Source organism: Vipera ursinii (genome assembly GCF_947247035.1).
Source record: "Vipera ursinii genome assembly, chromosome: 3".
NCBI classification, from domain to species: Eukaryota; Metazoa; Chordata; class Lepidosauria; order Squamata; family Viperidae; genus Vipera; species Vipera ursinii.
In genome coordinates this window covers 39,282,248-39,302,618 of record NC_139516.1, presented here as the reverse complement: position 1 = coordinate 39,302,618, position 20,371 = coordinate 39,282,248, and positions in this window count along the sequence as shown.

Here is a 20,371-nt window from a genome sequence, read left to right as displayed (position 1 = left end):
ACTTCAGCCATGCCCACCCAGTAGGCCATACCCACCCTGGTCACACCCATCTGGCCCCCCGAGGGCAACCACAATGCTGATGCAGCCCTCAATGAAATTGAGTTTGACACCCCTGCTGTATCTAGTTGTTTTGCCATGCAATGCTGTATAGTGGTATCCCACTATAGTTTATAGCTAGGATATGAGTGGTCTGCAGATATCTTCTGAACCCTACTTTTGACCTGTAAAATATACAGGTTTTCTGTGGAAGGCAGGCTGATTGCAATTGTTCTTTCTGCAGTCCTAACTATCCATTGGAGTCTATATCTGTCTTATTTGATTGCTATACCAAACCTGACAATTATACAAGTGCAAATTATAGATTCAATAATTCCTCTATAAAACTGTATCAACAGCTCTTGGGGCAGTCTGAATTTCCAAGCTGACCCAGGAAGAAGATTCTTTGTTGTGCCTTTTCAATGATGGTTCTAATGTTAGTTATCCATTTCAAGTCCTGGGAAATTATAGAACCCAAAAATATGAAGGCTTCTACTGCTAATGTTGTGCTGTCAAATATAGTAAGAGGTGGTAGAATATAAAGGCGTCTCCTAAAATTTACTCTCAATTCTACAGTTTTAAGCATGTTCAGCTTGATAGTGTTCCCGCTGCAACATAGGTCCAGTTGTTCAACCTTCAGCTGTATGAGACTCATCACTGTCTCGAATGAAGCCAATGACTTTTGTATCATCTGCAAACTTTAGTACTTTAACAGAGGGATTTCTGGAGGTGTTGTTTTGTTATAGAGATAATGGAGAGGGCACACAAATCTGAGGGGCATCCGTGCTAATTGCCTAGATGTAATTTTCCCTAGCTTCACCTGTTTCTTCCTATCTGTCAAACAGCTAATAATCCATTTACAAGTATGGACAGGCACAGTGAGTTGAATCAGTTTAGAGTGAAGAATTTGTGCAATGATGCTACTGAATGCTGATGTGAAGTCTATGAAAAGGACCCATGCATAAGTCACCAGGGATTCAAGATGTTGCATGATGTAGTGCAGTGCCATATTGACAGCATCATCTGCCAGCCTATTTGTTTGGTAGCAAACTGCAAGGGATCTAACAGTGGATTCATGACTTTCAGGTGGGCCATACTAACTGCTCAAATGTCTTCATAACTACAAATGTCAGAGCAACCACACATCCATCCAGCTCCCTGATAGAGGGTTTCTAAGGAACCAGGATGATGGTAGATCATTTGAAGCAAGAAGGGACATGACACATCTCCAGTGATTTATTAAAGATCCAGCTGAAGATGTGGGCCAGCTGTTCATCACAAGCATCACAAGCAAGGAGTTAGTCCATATGGGCCTGGTGCTTTTCCAATCTTTTGTCTATGAAATAGACCCGCATATCTTTTTCTAAGATCACCAGACTTGGGGAGCCCAGAGGGATGGAGATAGATCAAGGATTTTGACTACTGTTGGTATATCTGAGGTGGGGAAGGTAGCAGTAGATGACATCAATCTCATCTCAAACCTTCAGTAGAACACTATCAAAGCATATTGATAAATATTATAATTGTATCTTCTAACTATAGCAACAGTAATATAACTATCACCAACCACTAAAACCAGTTAAATTTCTGCATCAATGTCTACATCACTGTGACTCTATAAGGGTTCAGCAATATGCACTTGAATATCAAAGGGCCCACAGAGCCATTAAATGATGACTATAGATCTCTCAAATGTCCAGTGAAAGATATTTGTATATATGGATGCATATAGAAATGATACTAATATTATACAGTATAATAGTTGTGCATGTTTGTACTACTCACAGTATACAACTAGTTCAACATAAATGGCTAATTCAGATGACTTTTAACATGGTTCAATACCTCTTCATGTGAGAAGCACTTAGATTTGAACTTTTGTCCTATGGAATGCTTGTTATTAATCCAAAGATTAAACAGTGCTAATAACCACAGTAGTTTTTTAACCTCTTGGATAAATACAGGAATGCAGATATAATGTTGGATGTGTCAATATCTTCAGATAAAAAGTTTCAACCTAATTCAGCTATTTTCTAGTATTCTGCCATAAAAAGTCAAATAATTAGTTTTCTTGCTGTGACCATTGAATAGGAAATGAAGGTGAATATACTTAATTTTGCTGCCAATGTCCCAACTACGATGCAAGGCCAACTGTTTCATTAGAATATTTATATTGAGGAATGAAGGTCTGGCTTGGAAAAAAATGAATCCTAGATATCTAAAGCCATTAATCACAAATGCATGAAAAGCAGACACAGCACAGTAATTCAAAATACAATTTTAGGGAATGCAATTTCAAGTTTAAGTTGCATTTTAACTAAAATAGTTGGAAGTGAAAAACAATAGATTGGGAGGATGGTGATGAATTGCTGCTAATAGCATGTACATACTATGCCCTTTAGTTGTTCCTGTCCCATGCTGATACTGGCTAGACTCTAAGCCAAGTCTAGAATTTCTAAGGAAATTCTGTCTGGAATTTCAATGGCAACTTGCCAGAGGTTCAGTTTAGACAAATAATAGCTACAGGCCCCCACTGGCACTTCTTGGGCTGCTTTGTCCACTCTACTTTCCATGCCAGAAGAAATCAATTACCAATAACTTTCCTTTCTCTAGGCAGATCCTAATGGACATATATATTTTACATGTATGGATCTATGTATGTTTATGTGTTGTGTACACAGATTCACACCCACACATATATACGAGCACACACAAATATAAAATACTTATAAAATGTTAATTTACATATGCAAAGTTAAACCATCAAAATGTATACATATATACAAAAACCAGCATTTATTTTTATTTCTTTTAAAATGACCCTTTCTTACATTCAGCCTGTTTTGGCTTAGCATATCCACAGCAATTTTTCATATAGAAGACATTCAGCTAATTAGCAGTGGTGTTCCAATATAATACTGATTGTAACATTACTCTAGCATTCAGAATGTCACTAGTTTAAAGCAGAAGAAATGTTTCCAATATTTGATGACAGTGATCATTACAATCCAATAATCCAGTATTCTAGTGGCTATAATATAATAAACAGAATCACCCGCGAGAAACATTATTATGATTTAAAAGTTGTTTTTGTGGATGTGAAAGAGAATCGTTTATATTGGCAGATTGAGATCAGTTTTTTTAATTTTATAAATGGTGTGCCATACTTTGGTCATGTACAGTATGTCTGTGTATTCCCTGCACACTTTTGGAGAGTGGCTTATTGGACAGAGGAACAACTACATGACTGGTTTCAACTGAAGTTGACAACGTTAGTTGGACACAGTCAGGAACATTGTACAGAATTTGTTTCTGTCTTTACATTTTTTTCTTTTCTTTCTATTATTTCTTCCCTCTTCGATACAGGATTCTTTTGTAGAATCATGGAATGTAACAAATCCTTGGAAGTCATCTAATCCAATCTTTGTCAACCTTGACAATTTGAAAATGTGAGGTTTTCAACTTCCAAAATTTCCCAGTCAGCATGCACACAAATGAATTATATATAATCTTGTCCACTAATATTTCATCACAATAGGTAACATTCTTACATTATTATGTTCTTCCTTCACTTCTCTTGCCTGTGGCACGAACAATTGTCTTTGGAAGACAGAACTATCTATGATTAGTAGCTAAAACAGCAGAAAAATCAGTTCCATGAATGCAACTTGAATACTCTAACTTCCCACTAACTTGTCTCCTCTTATTTCAGGCTTTCAGCTTTCTTTGTATGTGTGTATATGGGCATAGGTCTGCTTCAGATTTTAGAAATATGTCTACTGTACAAATTCAGGTGACATTCTCAACATCTCAAGTTCTATTTTGCCAAAATGTTTTTGGCAAAGCTTCTTGGATGAGAAGCGAAACATCTTCAAAGAAAAACAAGAAAGTCCAGTTCCCTCCTGAAAAAGCACCTTTGGGACAACCAGGACCTAGATGACTGAGAATCTCCACAGACATTTAGCTATACACTTTGGGATGAACATCCTTCGAATGGTGCAGGTGTATGAATGGATTTCCAGAAAACATTGCAGACTACAGAAACCATTTGTGCTTAAGTTTGACATGCAGACAACACAGACTTATCCCCAACAGCCTGCATTGTCTTCAACAGTGAAGGGACGCAGGACAGAAAACATCCTGCAGCCAAGAAGGCTCCACATACATTTTCACTACTCAGGTGACCCTGATGACATAGATAAACCTCTAGGCCTCAAGGATTCTCTAAAATAATGCAAATGACCAGCTGTCTGCAAGGAATATAAATCCTTTCATTGTGCACCATCCAGTCAGAGCTGAAGAAGCTTCTTGGATGAGAAGCAAAATGTTTTCAAAGAAAAACAAGAGTCCAGTTGCCTCCTGAAAAAGCACTTTTGGGTTCCCCTAATATCATATATGTCAAAGGAGTAAATAAAAAACAACTCCTTATCAGAGGTCGATGAACCGTGGTTCATTTGACGCATGGTGCACAACAGGTAAAAGAAAGAAAGCCCAAAACATATTCTACTGTAAAAAACTTTAATCAGAACAAGAAAGACTCTTAACTGACTACATGCTCTATCTCACCAGACAGCACAGAGAGAAAGAAGAAGAAAAAATTTGTTTGGACATCCGCGCACGGTAGTAGAGCCATACATGAAACCAAAACATGATTAAACATGTGACACTCACCATGGTTACAATGATAAGATAACAGCACAGCTGCAGAGCAGACTGTAACGTGCTTAACTGACAAACACATTTATTTATTTAATTTATTTATTTAATTAAATTTTTATACCACCCTATTCCCGAAGGACTCAGGGCAGTTTACAGGGCAACATAAAATACAATATAAAAATAGTATAAAATTAAAATAGATTAAATTAATTAAGCCCAACAATTAAAACAATATTAAAAGCTAAAACCCCTTCAGTCCAGGCCTGATAGATCAAAAAACCAGGTTTTCAGGTCCCGGCGAAATGAATGCAGATCGGGGGCGGTCTGAAGTTCCACTGGTAAACCATTCCAAAGGGCAGGCGTGCCCACAGAGAATGCCCTCCCCCCTGGAGATCACCCACCGGCACTCCTTAACCGCCGGCACCCTGAGAAGGCCCTCCCTGTGGGAGCGCACAGGACAATGGGAAGTTGATGCCGGCAGCAGGTGTTCCCCTAGATAATCCGGACCCAAGCCATTTAGAGCTTTATAGGTCATTACCAGCACCTTGAATCTCACCTGGAGGGCAACCGGAAGCCAATGCAGTTCACGGAGAAGAGGTGTTACATGGGAGTATCGGGAAACTCCCATAACAACTCGCGTGGCTGCATTCTGCACCAGTTGAAGCCTCCGCGTGGTCCTCAAGGGCAGCCCCATGTAGAGAGTGTTGCAGTAGTCTAGCTGGGAGGTCACGAGCACATGGGTGACTGTGCATAGGGCATCTCGGTGCAGACGAAGCTGGGCAAAAGCCCCCCTGGTCACGGCTCCTATATGGTCTTTAAAATTGAGCCGTGAATCCAAGAGGATGCCCAAGTTGCGAGCCCTATCGATGGGGGTGTAACACCTCACCCCCCCATCATTAATGATGGAACAACCTGGTTAACCCGAGATGCCAGTATGCACAGCCACTCAGTCTTGGCAGGATTGAGACGAAGCCTGTTTCTCCCCATCCAAACCTGGACCGCCTCCAGGCAACGGGACATCACATCGAGTGCATCACTGGGTTGGTTCGGGGTGGAAAGAAAAAGTTGGGTATCATGAGCATACTGATGATACCCCACCCCGAAACCATGAATGAGCTCGCCCAGCGGTTTCATGTAGATGTTGAACAGGAGGGGAGAGAGGACCAACCCCTGAGGGACTCCACAAATGAGAGATCTCGGGGCGGACTTCTGCCCTCCCATCAACACTGACTGCGAGCGGCCCAAGAGGTAGGAGGAGAACCACCGCAAAACAGTGCCTCCCACTCCCAACCCCCTGAGATGCCGCAGTAGGATACCATGATCGATGGTATCGAAAGCCGCTGAGAGATCTAAAAGGACTAGGACAGAGGAACATCCCCTGTCCCGAGCACGCCAGAGATCATTCACCAGTGCGACCAATGCCGTCTCTGTGCTATACCCGGGCCTGAAACCCAATTGGTATGGGTCAAGATAATCAGTTTCCTCCAGGAACAGAGGAAGCTGATGCGCCACCACACTCTCAACAACCTTTGCCAAAAAGTGAAGGTTGGAGACCGGATGGTAGTTATTTAAAACAGCCGGGTCCAGGGCAGGCTTCTTGAGGAGGGGTCTCACCACCGCCTCCTTCAAGGCGGCAGGGAAGATACCCTCCTTCAAGGAGGCAGATATTACTCCCTGGAACCAGCCTCATGTCTCCTCCCGAGCTGCATAAACCAGCCAGGAGGGGCACAGGTCCAGTAAACAAGTGGTGGAGCTCAGCCTTCTCATAAAAAATGCAGTGACAACCCCTTCTTTGTCAGTAAAGCAGAACTCAGATAAGACACATTTTCTTACGCAGATACTCGTGCTGGGCTGCAGGAAGTGGCTTGTTAAGCATATCAGCGATCTGACCATGTGTAGGCACATACTGCCTACCATGGTTCATTTGATGCATGGTGCACAACAGGTGAAAGAAAGAAAACCTGAAACATATTCTACTGTAAAAAACTTTAATCAGAAAAAGAAGGAAAGACTCTTAACTGACTACATGCTCTATCTCACCAGACAGCACAGAGAGAAAGAAGAAGAAGGAAAACTTTGTTTGGACATGCGCGCATGGTAGTAGAGCCAGATATGAAACCAAAACATGGTTAAACATGTGACACTCACCATGGTTACAATGATAACAGCACAGCTGCAGAGCAGACTGCAACGTGCTTAACTGACAAAAACATAAAAAACGTAATGACAATATATCTCTTGTTTTGTAAAAAAATATTCATGAAAAAGTTTTGCACTATTGTATTAACAATATTTTAAAAATGGAAGCAAGTTACTTACTGCCAATTTATACAACTTTTAATTTGAGTTATATCCTTTCCTGCCCAGTATATAATTCATTCTGCTGAATTTCTGATTTTAATTTTTAGAAATACAGCAGTTTTCACTTTACTTAGAAGAAAAGTAAGCCTTAAGAGAATGTCACAATAGATGCTATTTTGCTGGGAGGAAAATGGGAGTGAGATAAAATGGTTTGGGTACGTATAATATGATAGCTCCATATAATTATATGGGGAAAATATAATCTTTTATCATTCTTTCACATGGTTTGGACTATTTCCAGCTCTTTGTGTTTTGATTTTTTTTAGTATATCTATAATGAAAGAAAAAATAGTTTTCCTATGCATGAAAGTGTAAGAATAACAAATATTTGTTAAGTGGACTGAATAAAAAAGTAAGATCTTGTCCATGTAAATAACTGAAGTGCCTACCAAGTCAAATATTTAATTTTCCTAGACAACGGTATAAAATCAAGGGAGGTAAGAAGGCAGTTTAACACAAGGGGAGCTGTTTGCACATGTAAATTCGATTTGAGAGTGAAAGTTCTTTCAATAAATCTGATATTGGATATTGTCTGCAAGATCTCTCCGGTGGCATTAATCTGATATTATTTCATCTTACTAGAGATGTACAGACATAGTGCTTTTATATAATATAAAGAAATACAGACAGCTCTGTTTGACTATTTCTCTAAAAGAGACTCTAAAAGAGACAACTTTTTTTTCTGCTTTCCTTCCCATCCTGGTGTTTTACATTGTAATAGTAAGCTGAGTTATTTAAAGGACTGATGTTTCTGTAAGTCAATGGGGATCACTATTTTTACCGGTTTATTTATTATTTTCAAAACTGCCTGATTCCTTAGTGACAGTTTACAGATTTTAAAAAACTCAAAGAAACAAAGCATATCAAGAAAAAAGAGAGAGCTGACCCAATAGAAAACCCAACGGATAAACCCAACAAGCAAATGACAATGCAAAAGCAAAGGGAATCAGTCACCATCCTAGCCCAAAACCTGGGACCATAAACAGTCTTTAGCAGTAGGCAAAAAGTCAAAAAGATGGAACAGTATGAGTTTTTAGGGGCTATCATTCCACAGGGAAGAAGCCAGAGACACCAGCCTACTGGCAGATGGGCACTTTTCCTTTCACTTGAAAGACATATGTCAAAAACTTCTGCTACTGTCATAAAGAGTTAAACAATCAATATGCTAGCAGGAGCAAAGAAATCCCCATTCTCAGTCAAGCCATTAATCCAGCTATGTCATTCAATATCCATTGATTAATAATGAACTTCAGATAGATTTTTGTCACCAGCTAGGAATAGATGAATCTGTCACTATCCAATTATCATCATCTAACAACATAGCTAGTAAATACTTTTCCTAGTTATGCATGCCTTTTGTGTCCATTTTAGTTATTTTTTGCATTCAATGAACAATTTTTGAGTTGCAAACAACACCGAAAACTTCCAGTGGCTCCAGTGTTCAACCTGATTTCAGTTCACATATAGGCTTTGGAAACACATAAACAAGCATTTATGTGGATGAATTTAAATTAATATTTGCAGATCTATCCATCATGTTTATTCCAGCCCTACTATGGAGGCTGGGGAATTTAAACCTGGGAGTTTTGGACCTACAACAGAGAGTTCTCCATGGTATCTGTATGCTATGATGTATTTCCAGTTACTCTTCTTTGTTGGTTCTCCAGATGCTGCATTTGTTAAAGTACCAGGCTACCAAATTTAAAACTTATTTGTTCCAGAACTTTATACTTTTTAATTCCAGGTCCATACTTGCAAACAAGGCAAGGATCTAATGAATTGTTGTTGTTGTTAGCTGCGAAGTCGTGTCCGACCCATCACGACCCTATGGACAACATTCCTCCAGGCCTTCCTGTCCTCTACCATCTTCTGGAGTCCATTTAAGCTCACGCCTACTGCTTCAGTGACTCCATCCAGCCACCTCATTCTCTGTTGTCCCCTTCTTCTATTGCCCTCGATCTTTCCCAGCATTAGGCTCTTCTCCAGTGAGTCCTTCCTTCTCATTAGGTGGCCAAAGTACTTGAGTTTTAGCTTCAGGATCTGGCCTTCTAAAGAGCAGTCAGGATTGATCTCCTCTAGGACTGACCGGTTTGATCGCCTTGCAGTCCAAGGGACTCGCAGGAGTCTTCTCCAGCACCACAGTTCAAAGGCCTCAATTCTTTGGCGCTCAGCCTTTCTTATGGTCCAACTTTCACTGCCATACATTGCAACTGGGAAGACCATAGCCTTGACTATACGCACTTTTGTTGACAGGGTGATGTCTCTGCTTTTTAGTGTGCTGTCTAGATTTGCCATGGCTTTCCTCCCCAGGAGCAAGCGTCTTTTGATTTCTTGGCTACAGTCCCCATCTGCAGTGATCTTGGAGCCCAGAAAAATAAAATCTGTCACTACTTCCATTTCTTCCCCGTCTATTTGCCAGGAATTGAGAGGGCCAGATGCCATGATCTTGGTTTTCTTAATGTTAAGTTTCAACCCAACTTTTGCACTCTCCTTCTTCACCCGCAACAAGAGGCTCTTTAGTTCTTCTTCACTTTCTGCCATTAGAGTGGTATCATCTGCGTATCTCAGGTTGTTGATATTTCTTCCGGCAATCTTAATTCCAACTTTTGATTCATCTAGCCCTGCCTTTCTCATGATGTGCTCTGCATATAAGTTAAATAGGCAGGGCAACAGTATACATCCTTGCCGGACTCCTTTCCCAATTTTGAACCAATCAGTAGTTCCGTGTCCAGTTCTCACTGTTGCTTCTTGACCCGCATATAGGTTTCTCAAGAGACAAATAAGATGGTCTGGTACTCCCATCTCTTTAAGAACTTGCCACAGTTTGTTATGATCCACACAATCAAAGGCTTTAGCATAGTCAATGAAGCAGAAGTAGATGTTTTTCTGGAACTCCCTAGCTTTCTCCATGATCCAGCGTATGTTGGCAATTTGATCTCTAGTTCCTCTGCCTCTTCGAAATCCTGCCTGTACTTCTGGTAGTTCTCGATCCACATACTGCTGAAGTCTAGCTTGTAGGATTTTAAGCATGACTTTACTAGCATGAGAAATGAGTGCAATGGTGCGATAGTTTGAACATTCTTTGGCACTGCCTTTCTTTGGAATTGGAATGTAAACTGATCTTTTCCAATCCTGTGGCCATTGTTGAGTTTTCCAAATTTGCTGGCAAATTGAGTGTAGCACTTTTACTGCATTGTCTTTTAAGATTTTGAATAGCTCAGCTGGAATACTGTCACTTCCACTAGCTTTGTTGTTGCTCAGCTTTTCTAAGGCCCACTTCACTTCACATTCTAGGATGTCTGGCTCGAGGTCAGTGACCACCTCATTGTGATTATCAGGGACGTTAAGCTCATTCTTGTATAGTTCTTCTGTGTAATTTTGCCACCTCTTCTTAATCTCTTCTGCCTCTGTTAGGTCCCTGCCATTTTGGTCCTTTATCATGCCCATTTTTGCATTAAACGTTCCCTTCATTTCTCCAATTTTCTTGAAAAGATCTCTGGTCCTCCCTATTCTATTGTTTTCTTCTATTTCTTTGCACTGTTCATTTAAGAAGGCATTCTTATCTCTTCTAGCTATTCTCTGGAATTCTGCATTCAATTGGGTGTATCTTTCTTTTTCTCCCTTGCCTTTCGCTTCCCTCCTTTCCTCAGCTATTTGCAAAGCTTCCTCAGACAGCCATTTTGCTTTCTTGCATTTCTTTTTCTTTGGGATGGTTTTGGTTGCTACCTGTTGTACAATGTCGCGAACCTCTGTCCATAGTTCTTCAGGCACTCTGTCTATCAGATCTAATTCCTTAAATCTATTTGTCACCTCTACTGTATATTCAACAGGGATATGATTTAATTCATACCTGAGTGGACTAGTGCTTTTCCCTACTTTCTTCAGTTTAAGCCTAAACTTTGCAAGGAGAAGCTCATGGTCTGAGCCACAGTCAGCTCCTGGTCTTGTTTTTACTGACTGTATAGAGCTTCTCCATCTTTGGCTGCAGAGCATATAGTCAATCTGATTTCTGTGTTGACCATCTGGTGATGTCCATGTGTAGAGCCGTCTCTTGGGTTGTTGAAAAAGAGTGTTTGCTATGACCATCGTATTCTCTTGACAGAATTCTATCAGCCTGTGCCCTGCTTCATTTTGCACTCCAAGGCCAAACTTGCCTGTTATTCCAGTTATCTTTTGGCTTCCTACTTTAGCATTCCAATCCCCCATGATGATAAGAACATCATTTTTTGGTGTTAGTTCTATAAGGTGCTGTAGTGCTTCATAGAACTGGTCAATTTCATCCTCTTCAGCACTGGTGGTTGGGGCATAGACCTGGACTACTGTGATATTGAATGGTTTGCCTTGGATTCGAACTGAGATCATTCTGTCATTTTGAGGATTGTATCCCAGTATTGCTTTTCCTACTCTTTTATTGACTATGAAGGCTACTCCATTTCTTCTGAAGGATTCTTGCCCACAATAGTATACCTGATGGTCATCTGAATTAAATTCACCCATTCCTGTCCATTTTAGTTCACTGATACCTAAGATGTCAATGTTCAGTCTTGTCATCTCTTGTTTGACCACGTCCAGTTTTCCTTGATTCATGGATCTTACATTCCAGGTTCCTATGGAGAAAAAATCTTTACATCATTGGACTTTCCTTTCACCACCAGACACATCCACAGCTGAGCGTCCTTTCGGCTTTGGCCCAGTCGCTTCATTCTTTCTGGCGCTACTAGTACTAGCCCTCTGGTCTTCCCCAGTAGCATATTGGACGCCTTCCGACCTGAGGGGCTCATCTTCCAGCGTCATATCGTTTTGCCTTTTGGTACTGTCCATAGGGTTTTCATGGCAAAGATACTGGAGTGGGTTGCCATTTCCTTCTCCAGTGGATCACGTTTTGTCAGAACTCTCTGCTATGACCTGTCCATCTTGGGTGGCCCTGCACGGCATAGCTCATAGCTTCATTGAATTACGCAAGCCCCTTCGCCACGACAAGGCAGTAATCCATGAAGGGGTCTAATGAATTAGAGAAAGGTAAAACTTTATTCTTCTTCTATTTCACTATGCATAAATCAAATCCACATATTAATCAGCTACCATCTTCATTATAATGATAATGATACCATGATAATACATTTTCAGATCACAAAATGTGAATAGCAAAGGAGGTTGATAGACTCTATCTCAAACATAAATGCGCAGCATTTGGTCAACTTGCTGGTCTAAAATAAACTTTAAAAATATCAACAAAGAAATCTGTTCTAAAACTTTCTGACAAAGAGATACAGAGATTGAAACTCAATTTGCAAGAGAAGAGATTCAGGAGATTTTTATGTATCATTTGTTTTCAGAAACTTCAACTATCAAAAGTACCGAAAAGCAAACAACTACCCTTTTACCTAGTAAGAAATGGCAGATAGGAAGATACTGGTAGGGAAAACAAATGAGGAACAGGAGGAAAATATAAATGAATTTAAACTCTACTGGATAAAATTCCCCACTGAAAATAGTTATCATTCAGAAGGTAAGAAAATAATCCTACATTAAAATAAATTAAGTACAATAAACCTAGGATTCCTTTTATATATTAAGTGGTTATGCAGAAACAGCATATTTCTGGTCAACACAGCATGGCTGCACAGCAGAATATGAAAACCTCCAGCCTGACTACTTAATGCTCAGGAAGAATGCAAATTTTCTACATATATCTCCTTGCTGAATGTGTCAGAGGGTGCTTCTGTCATTTTTTTAAAAAAAAGAAGTAGCTTTTCACTGCTTTGAAAAATATAACATTAAGTTCTGAGTTTAACCCAGTAGAGATTATTTGATTTTTCATGGCAAGAGATCATAGGTATGAGAAAGTAAATAAATGATGGTCTGTTCCACATTATGTGTAGGTGGACCAGATAGATAGATAGATAGATAGATAGATAGATAGATAGATAGATAGATAGATAGATAGATAGATAGATAGATAGATAGATAGACAGAGATTATATAGATAGATAGATATGTATGTATTTTCATTACATATTGATTATTTACTCTATGCTCATTGAAGTGGTGAACTGTATTTTTCACTATTTCTCAATTTAGAGTAAATTCACATGATACAAGAAACAAATGCATGAATGACTGTGCCATTCAAAGTTTATGCTTTGAGCATAAAGTGCAAACTTGGAGTGTTCTGCCCTTTGATCCACAATAGAAAAAAGTAAGATATTTAAACAGTTAAACAGGAAAGAATGGGTACATTGATTTCCTTGATGCACATTCCATTGGAAATACCTCCCCGTTGATAGGGCTTGCAACTTGGGCGTCCTCCTGGATTCACGGCTCAGTTTAGAAGACCACATAGGTGCCATGACCAGGGGGGCTTTTGCCCAGGTTCGCCTGGTGCGCCAGTTGCGGCCCTATCTGGACCGAGATGCCCTATGTACAGTCACTCATGTGCTTGTGACCTCTCGTGACCTCTCACTCTCTACATGGGGCTGCCCTTGAGGACCACTCGGAGGCTTCAGCTGGTACAGAATGCAGCCGCGCGACTTGTGATGGGAGTCTCCCGATACTCCCGTGTAACGCCCTTCTCCATGAGCTGCATTGGCTTCCAGTTGCCCTCCAGGTGAGATTCAAGGTGCTGGTGATGACCTATAAAGCCCTACATGGCATGGGTCTGGATTATCTCAGGGAGCACCTACTGCCAGCATCAACTTCCCATCGTCCTGTGCGCTCCCATAGAGAGGCCCTCCTTAGGGTGCTGCCGGTTAGGGAGTGCTGGCGGGTGATCCCCAGAGGGAGGGCATTCTCTGTGGGCGCGCCTGCCGTTTGGAATGATTTACCTGTGGAACTCCGGACTGCTCCCGATCTGCATTCATTTCGCCGGGACCTGAAAACCTGGCTTTTCGATTTATCAGGCCTGGACTGAAGGCGTTTTAGCTTTTTAAATATTGTTTTAATTGTTGGGCTTAATTAATTTAATTTATTTTAATTTTATATTATCTTTTATATTGTATTTTATGCTGCCCTGTAAACCGCCCTGAGTCCTTCGGGAATAGGGCGGTATAGAAATCTAAATAAATAAATAAATAAATAAATAAATAAATAAATAAATAAATAAATAGCAACATATTAGTCATATATCCATATTTTGCAGTCTTCTTGGAAATGCAAACCTGTCTTTTCTGGACTTCCATCTGCAGTAACAATAATATTCTAAATCAAGGATTAATTTTAGAGCAAGTTCTATTCTTCATCATGAGTCCAGGGTAACTAACATAAAATATCTTTAACTTGAGTCTGATCAATTTGTAGTGCCTCTCTAAATCAAGAAAGCCACTGCAAACTGATCAGACTCAAGTTAAGGATATAAGAGCCCTACTAGATCAGAGCATAAATGCATATAATTTATCTTCATTTGTGTTATACCTGCTTATTAGATGCCTCCAAGGTTCTTTCAGAATATGAGAACACGAAAACATTTAGATGTGACACAAAATATACAAGAGATGGGTTAGTCTAATATACCTTTTAGGATAAAAAAATGTTCCCTTTTGGCATTAAGATTACTACCAGTAAGGAAGAGATAATAATAATAATAATAATAATAATAATAATAATAATAATAATAATAATAATAATAATAATAATAATAATAATAGTGGTGGTGATGATGATTACGATGGAAGGGACTTGGAGGTCATCTAGTCCAGTCACCTGCTCAGGCAAAAAACCCTATACCATTTCAGACAAATGGTTCTCCAATCTCTTCTTAAAAATTTCCAGTGTTGGAGTATTCACAGCTTCTGGAGGCAGGTTCTTCATTGATTAATTGTTCTAACTGTCAGAAAATTTCTCTTTGGTTCTAGGTTGCTTCTCTCTTTGGTTAGTTTCCATCCGTTGCTTCTTGTCCTGCCTTCAGGTGCTTTGGAGAATAGCCTGACTCCCTTTTGTTTGTGGCAACTCCTGAGATATTGGAACACTACTATCATGTCACCCCTCAATGAGTGCACACAGTGTAGCTCAGCTTCCTCCATTCCCAGAATTGTGTTTAATTGGCTGGATGAAGTTACATTATTCCGCCCGATTGAGAATCTTGTTTGCACAGTATCCCTGAATGAATGGAGTTTGTAACTAAATTCAAGTAAGTGTGGTTACAGTTTCTGAGCATGGTTGAAATGTTCCCATTATAATAAGACTCAGTAGACCAGGCCACTGCACATATCCCATCTCCCCTCCATTACTACAAGTAATAGTTAAACTGAGTTTTGACTGTGTGTTATGTGCTCTAAAATATAAAAACATTTCAGCATCACAGTATATTATAACTAGGCATAAAGGGACTGCATATTTCCTGTAGACTGATAGACAAGTCTTCTTGATCAACCAGTGTCATCTTCTGGAACCCAGGAAGCATAGATTCTATGTTGTGGCTCCTGCCCCCTAGAATAAGGTACCCCCTGAAATATGGATGCCTCCCATTCAGATAGCACTTCAGAAGATGTTAAAGACTGTCTGTTCTCCCAAGCTTTGGGGTCAGATACATGAAACCTCCTTATTAGATATGTTTGTCATATGTTAAATTTATTATGATCTTGTTTGGATTGCTATTCTATTTATTTTTCTTATTGCATGTCTATTTATTTTGGTGTAGTTGGCTTGGAGTCAGCTGGCATTAAAGCAGAAATAAAAAATGTAAACAAATAAATATATCAGATTGCTAAAACTGTACCTCAGAGTGGCTGATGATCTTGTCCAGTGGTTTCATATAGATATTAAAAAAGAAAAAAAGAAACCCTGTGGTACAGTAGGTTGTCCTTACATCCTCACCACCATTAACTGAAACTATCTACTATATAAGGAACTGACCCAATCTCTATTGGTAATTCAGTTAGATAACATGGTCAATGGAATGAAAACTGCCAAGAGATCCAAAAGGATGAGAATGTGTTACCCTTATCCAAGTCCCCACATACGTTATCAAGAAGAGAAACCATTTCAGTTCTATGTTCAGGCCTAAAGCCAGATTGAAAAGAGTCCAGAAAATCCATTTTATCAGCAGTGACAATTTCTTAGATCCAAGTAATTCTTTGTGATTACTTCTCTACCTGTTATTTTCAGCACCAAGGATGGACACTGATTCAATAAGCCAGGGGCAGAAGACAAACAAAATATCACCCTATTCACTTCCATGGGTCTCAGGTAACTGCATAAAATGGTGACCCAGTGACTTTGTCCTTGCAGAGTCATATCATTGATGAATCTGAGTGACTTTGTTAGTGTACTGTTGTACAAATTAAACAGAATAGCCCAATGGAGGATCTTCATATTGCCTCTTTTCCAGAAAGGAGACCATCACCCAAAATAGGTCCCCTGGATTACAGCCTGATGATCCAAAAAGGAAGGAGAACTAAGCAGAATTTACCATCCTTATTGCCATGGAGCAGGCTTGCCCATGGATTATGTGTCTGGAACCGAGTGAAGTCTTATTATTTTATCATTTTCTTTGTTTTGAAGATTTTGTTCCTTGTTAGCCATTCAGAGTTATCTGGCAGGTGAGCAGCTATATACATTTAACAAATAAATACAGTTCTTACCTTTAATCATAACAGAATTTGATTAGTCCGGGAAAAATCAAAGCAAAAAAAAAAGCAAAGCAAAAAACTTAATTTTATAGACAATGTTGCATGGCTCACTGGTCTCTGATATTTCCAAAGAAGATTGCAAATATTTCTTTAACTGAAATTCTACTTTCTACATTGAGCTAGAGAAATCTAGCTTGGTACAGGATGGGTTACCATGGTTCCTGAAGTGGAACAAAATGCTGTGATGAGTGAAAAACTACCTTTCAGTTTATTCCTCCCTCTCATTTTCCATTTTATTCCAATAAAAGCACCATTCTATTCCCTCTACATTGAACAGTTTTAATTGAGATAGGTTTTGAGCTAGGCATTCCAAAGGAGTTATACAAAGACATAGGCATACGTGCAGATTCTTTGAGTCAGCTAATGTTTTGGGAAATCTGCTGTTTTGTTCAAGGATTGGGACATTGTAGATTTAAATTCTATTGTTTTTGAGAATGGTAATTGTTTGAACATTTCCTTCACTGCTCTCAAGAACGTGGTCAAAAGTTGTACTGCTCAGTTCAAAGTATTGTTAATTTAGCTGGAAATTCAACAGACAGACCACAGGACTGCGGACAAACTGTGTTCTTGTTTATTTTACTCAGAATTTCACCTGCATGCTATGAAGTCTACTTTATTATGAGGTAAGGTGTTGAAAGATTATAGGTCTAAAAGGACTTATAAATTCAGGCTTGAAAAGAAAGCCAGACCATGTCCTCATATTCTTCCCAGTGCCATATACTCAAATGGTCTGTTCCCAAAGTTTGGGCATTAGTACATTTATAAAAAGTATCCATGCAAGTACAGTTGTACTCAGGATTCCAGTTCAAGAACGTCTGGCACTCTCCCATTCAGCCATTATTATTTAGCATGACAGCCTGAAACAGGCCTTGAATGGCATTTGACTGAATAGGCTTTGATCCTTCAGCAATTCAATGGGATCCAGTTGACAGGACTGAATGAGTCAGAATATCAAAGTGGAATATAAACTGCAGCACAAAGATTGCCGGCGGGTTATCCCCAGGGGAAGGGCGTTCTCTGTGGGCGTGCCGGCCCTTTGGTACCAGCTTCCCACAGAGCTTAGGACCGCCCCCGACCTTCGCTCATTTCGTAGGGACTTGAAAACTTGGTTTTTTGAGCTGTCTGGCCCAGACTGAGGGGTTTTAATTTTTAATTAATGGGGTTTTAGTTAAGTTCAGGGACTAATTTAATCTTAGTTTTAATCATTTTAATTGTATATGATGTATTTTAACTTTTAATTTTCCCTGTAAACCGCCCTGAGTCCTACGGGAATAGGGCGGTATATAAATTTAAATATAAATAAAAAATAAATAAATAAATATCTTCATGCAAGAAGATTTCTATCAATAATTTCAACAATTATAATAAAAACAACAATATCATTGTGAATTAATAGACATAACATATTGAACCTTGATTGTGTTGATTCAGCTCCAAGCCATTCTATGAAATTATTGGACGATCTTAAGTGATTCATTCCATCTCAGTTTCTATATTCTTATAGGACAAAATATTAATGAATGATCTAATAGGATATGAATCAGCTAATCATACATTACATAAATTATATAAAATAATGAAATTTAAAATAAAGAACAGGCAACATTAGATTTTTATTATTTTGTCTATTGGAACTTTCTACTGAGGGTGGGCATTAATATTACATTTAATAGAGGAAGGGAGTTTTAAAACTAATACTACATCTTAATGTCCGCATTGGGGTTTCCTATTCCTTTTTTCTTGTTTGTTTTCTGAGTGATTTCTATAGGAGTTGTATACATGTCTGCACCAACATGAAGGAGGAAAAAGATGAGGAGGAAATAAATTTCTAGACATCCTGACACCCAAAGCTTATATTTACTAATTCCTAAAAACAGATGGTATGAAAGTAAATGTAACTGAGGGGTGAAATGACTATTTTTGAGAAGAGGCAGAGAATAGCCAGAAACATATAAAAGCTCTGATCAAGTTGTGTCAATAACAAAGAAAATGAGAGAGGGGAAAAAAAGAACATTTAGAACCAGCAGAGCAGCGTTCTCCATTTGCTAGCAGAAAGATTACCTATGCGTAAGCGACAAGTAAAGGGAGAAAGCATGAGGCGATGCTACCTGAAGATCTCTGCTCATAAAGCATCTTTCCAACTATAAAGGGAATGGGGCAAATTGATAAAGATGTGAAAGTGGTAAGTTATTTTACTTACCTGGACTCAAGCAGAAAGATAGGCTGTGTGGTTGAGAAATAAAGAGAAGATGTGTCTTATGGGGGAAAGGGAGTAGTAAACATGGACAATATCAGAAGAGCAAAGAGCAGAAGAGCTAAAAAAATGATTGGTCTAATAATAATATATAGCTATTAAGGTTAGATGCTGAGAAAGAGTAACAAAAAGGAGACATACACTTTCAAATTATAGCCCTGCACATAATTACCAAGAATGTCACTGATTTCAAGAATCAGTCTTGGATTAAATAAAGACTGATTGCCCACTCCTGTGTGGTAAATATTTGTTCTTGCAGTCACTAGAACAAAGCCTTATTCAACGGAATCTATAGGGCTATCCAGATCTGAGCTGTGATAATCCAATCAACCAAAAAATGGCAACAGATGGATACAGAACATTATAACCAACATCCAATTTTTTGCAGTTCTGGTCTTCTAATCCTAAGCACCTAAATAATTAAAATATACTACAGCTGCCTTATAGAAGAAATGGGTTAAGAAAGAAAGCCAAAATAGAACAAAATTTTACTTCTGTCTGTTTTAGCCAAGATGGTTCTGTCTACAAATTTGATTCAGACTATTTCACTAATATGAAATATGAACTGCAGTCTGAACTGGAAAAGTGGTTGAAATTCTGTTCTGGAGCTTGAAGCAGCCTTTTAGGGGCTGCATGGAAAATAATAGTTTTAGACCTAATCCTTGCAAGAAATTGTTGCTGTGGTATAAAAACTAATACCAATTGAAGTTCCATCCTTAGTTCTGGATGAAATTACCTTCTCCCATGCAGAGTTGGTTCAGAGTTGTCTTCTTGGATGCATGGCTTATGCTCAAAGAACAGTTGGAAACTGGGGCAGACATACAGCTTCATCTGGGGTTCAGTCATTTCTGGATTTGGAGACATTATTGACAGTCACTCATGTCTTGGTTAACTCTTATTTAAATTATTGCAGCTGACTGTGCATGGCATTAACCCTGAAGACACCCAGAAGGTAGAATTGATCCAAAATACAGCTTGCCCATATGGCAGCTCTACTATGAAATGCTTTATTTGCTGGTTGACAATTTGTCATCATTTTGTCAGCCAACCCTTCTTAGCAATTCTTTCACAGCTCCCCCAAGATCATCTCTAAATTCTTTTACATTATTTATTGCTGTTATTCCTACATGACCCAACTCAGGACATTGATTCCCCCTCCACACACACACCCAAAAACCTTATTCCAAATGGCATCTACTTGTCCACTTGGGCTGGAAGGAAAAGCCCACTCCATGTTCTGATTCTTAGGTACTATAATCAACTGGGAGCATGGGAATAAGCCTTTACCGTTGCCCCACTTTTCTTGAGTAACATAACCTTGGAGATCAGAACACCCATGCCTTGCAATGATTTTGGACAGTTATAAAGATCTACATTTTCAAAAGACCTTTGGGAGTTGATGTGAATTTTGGTTCTTCTTGGCTCCTGTTAATTA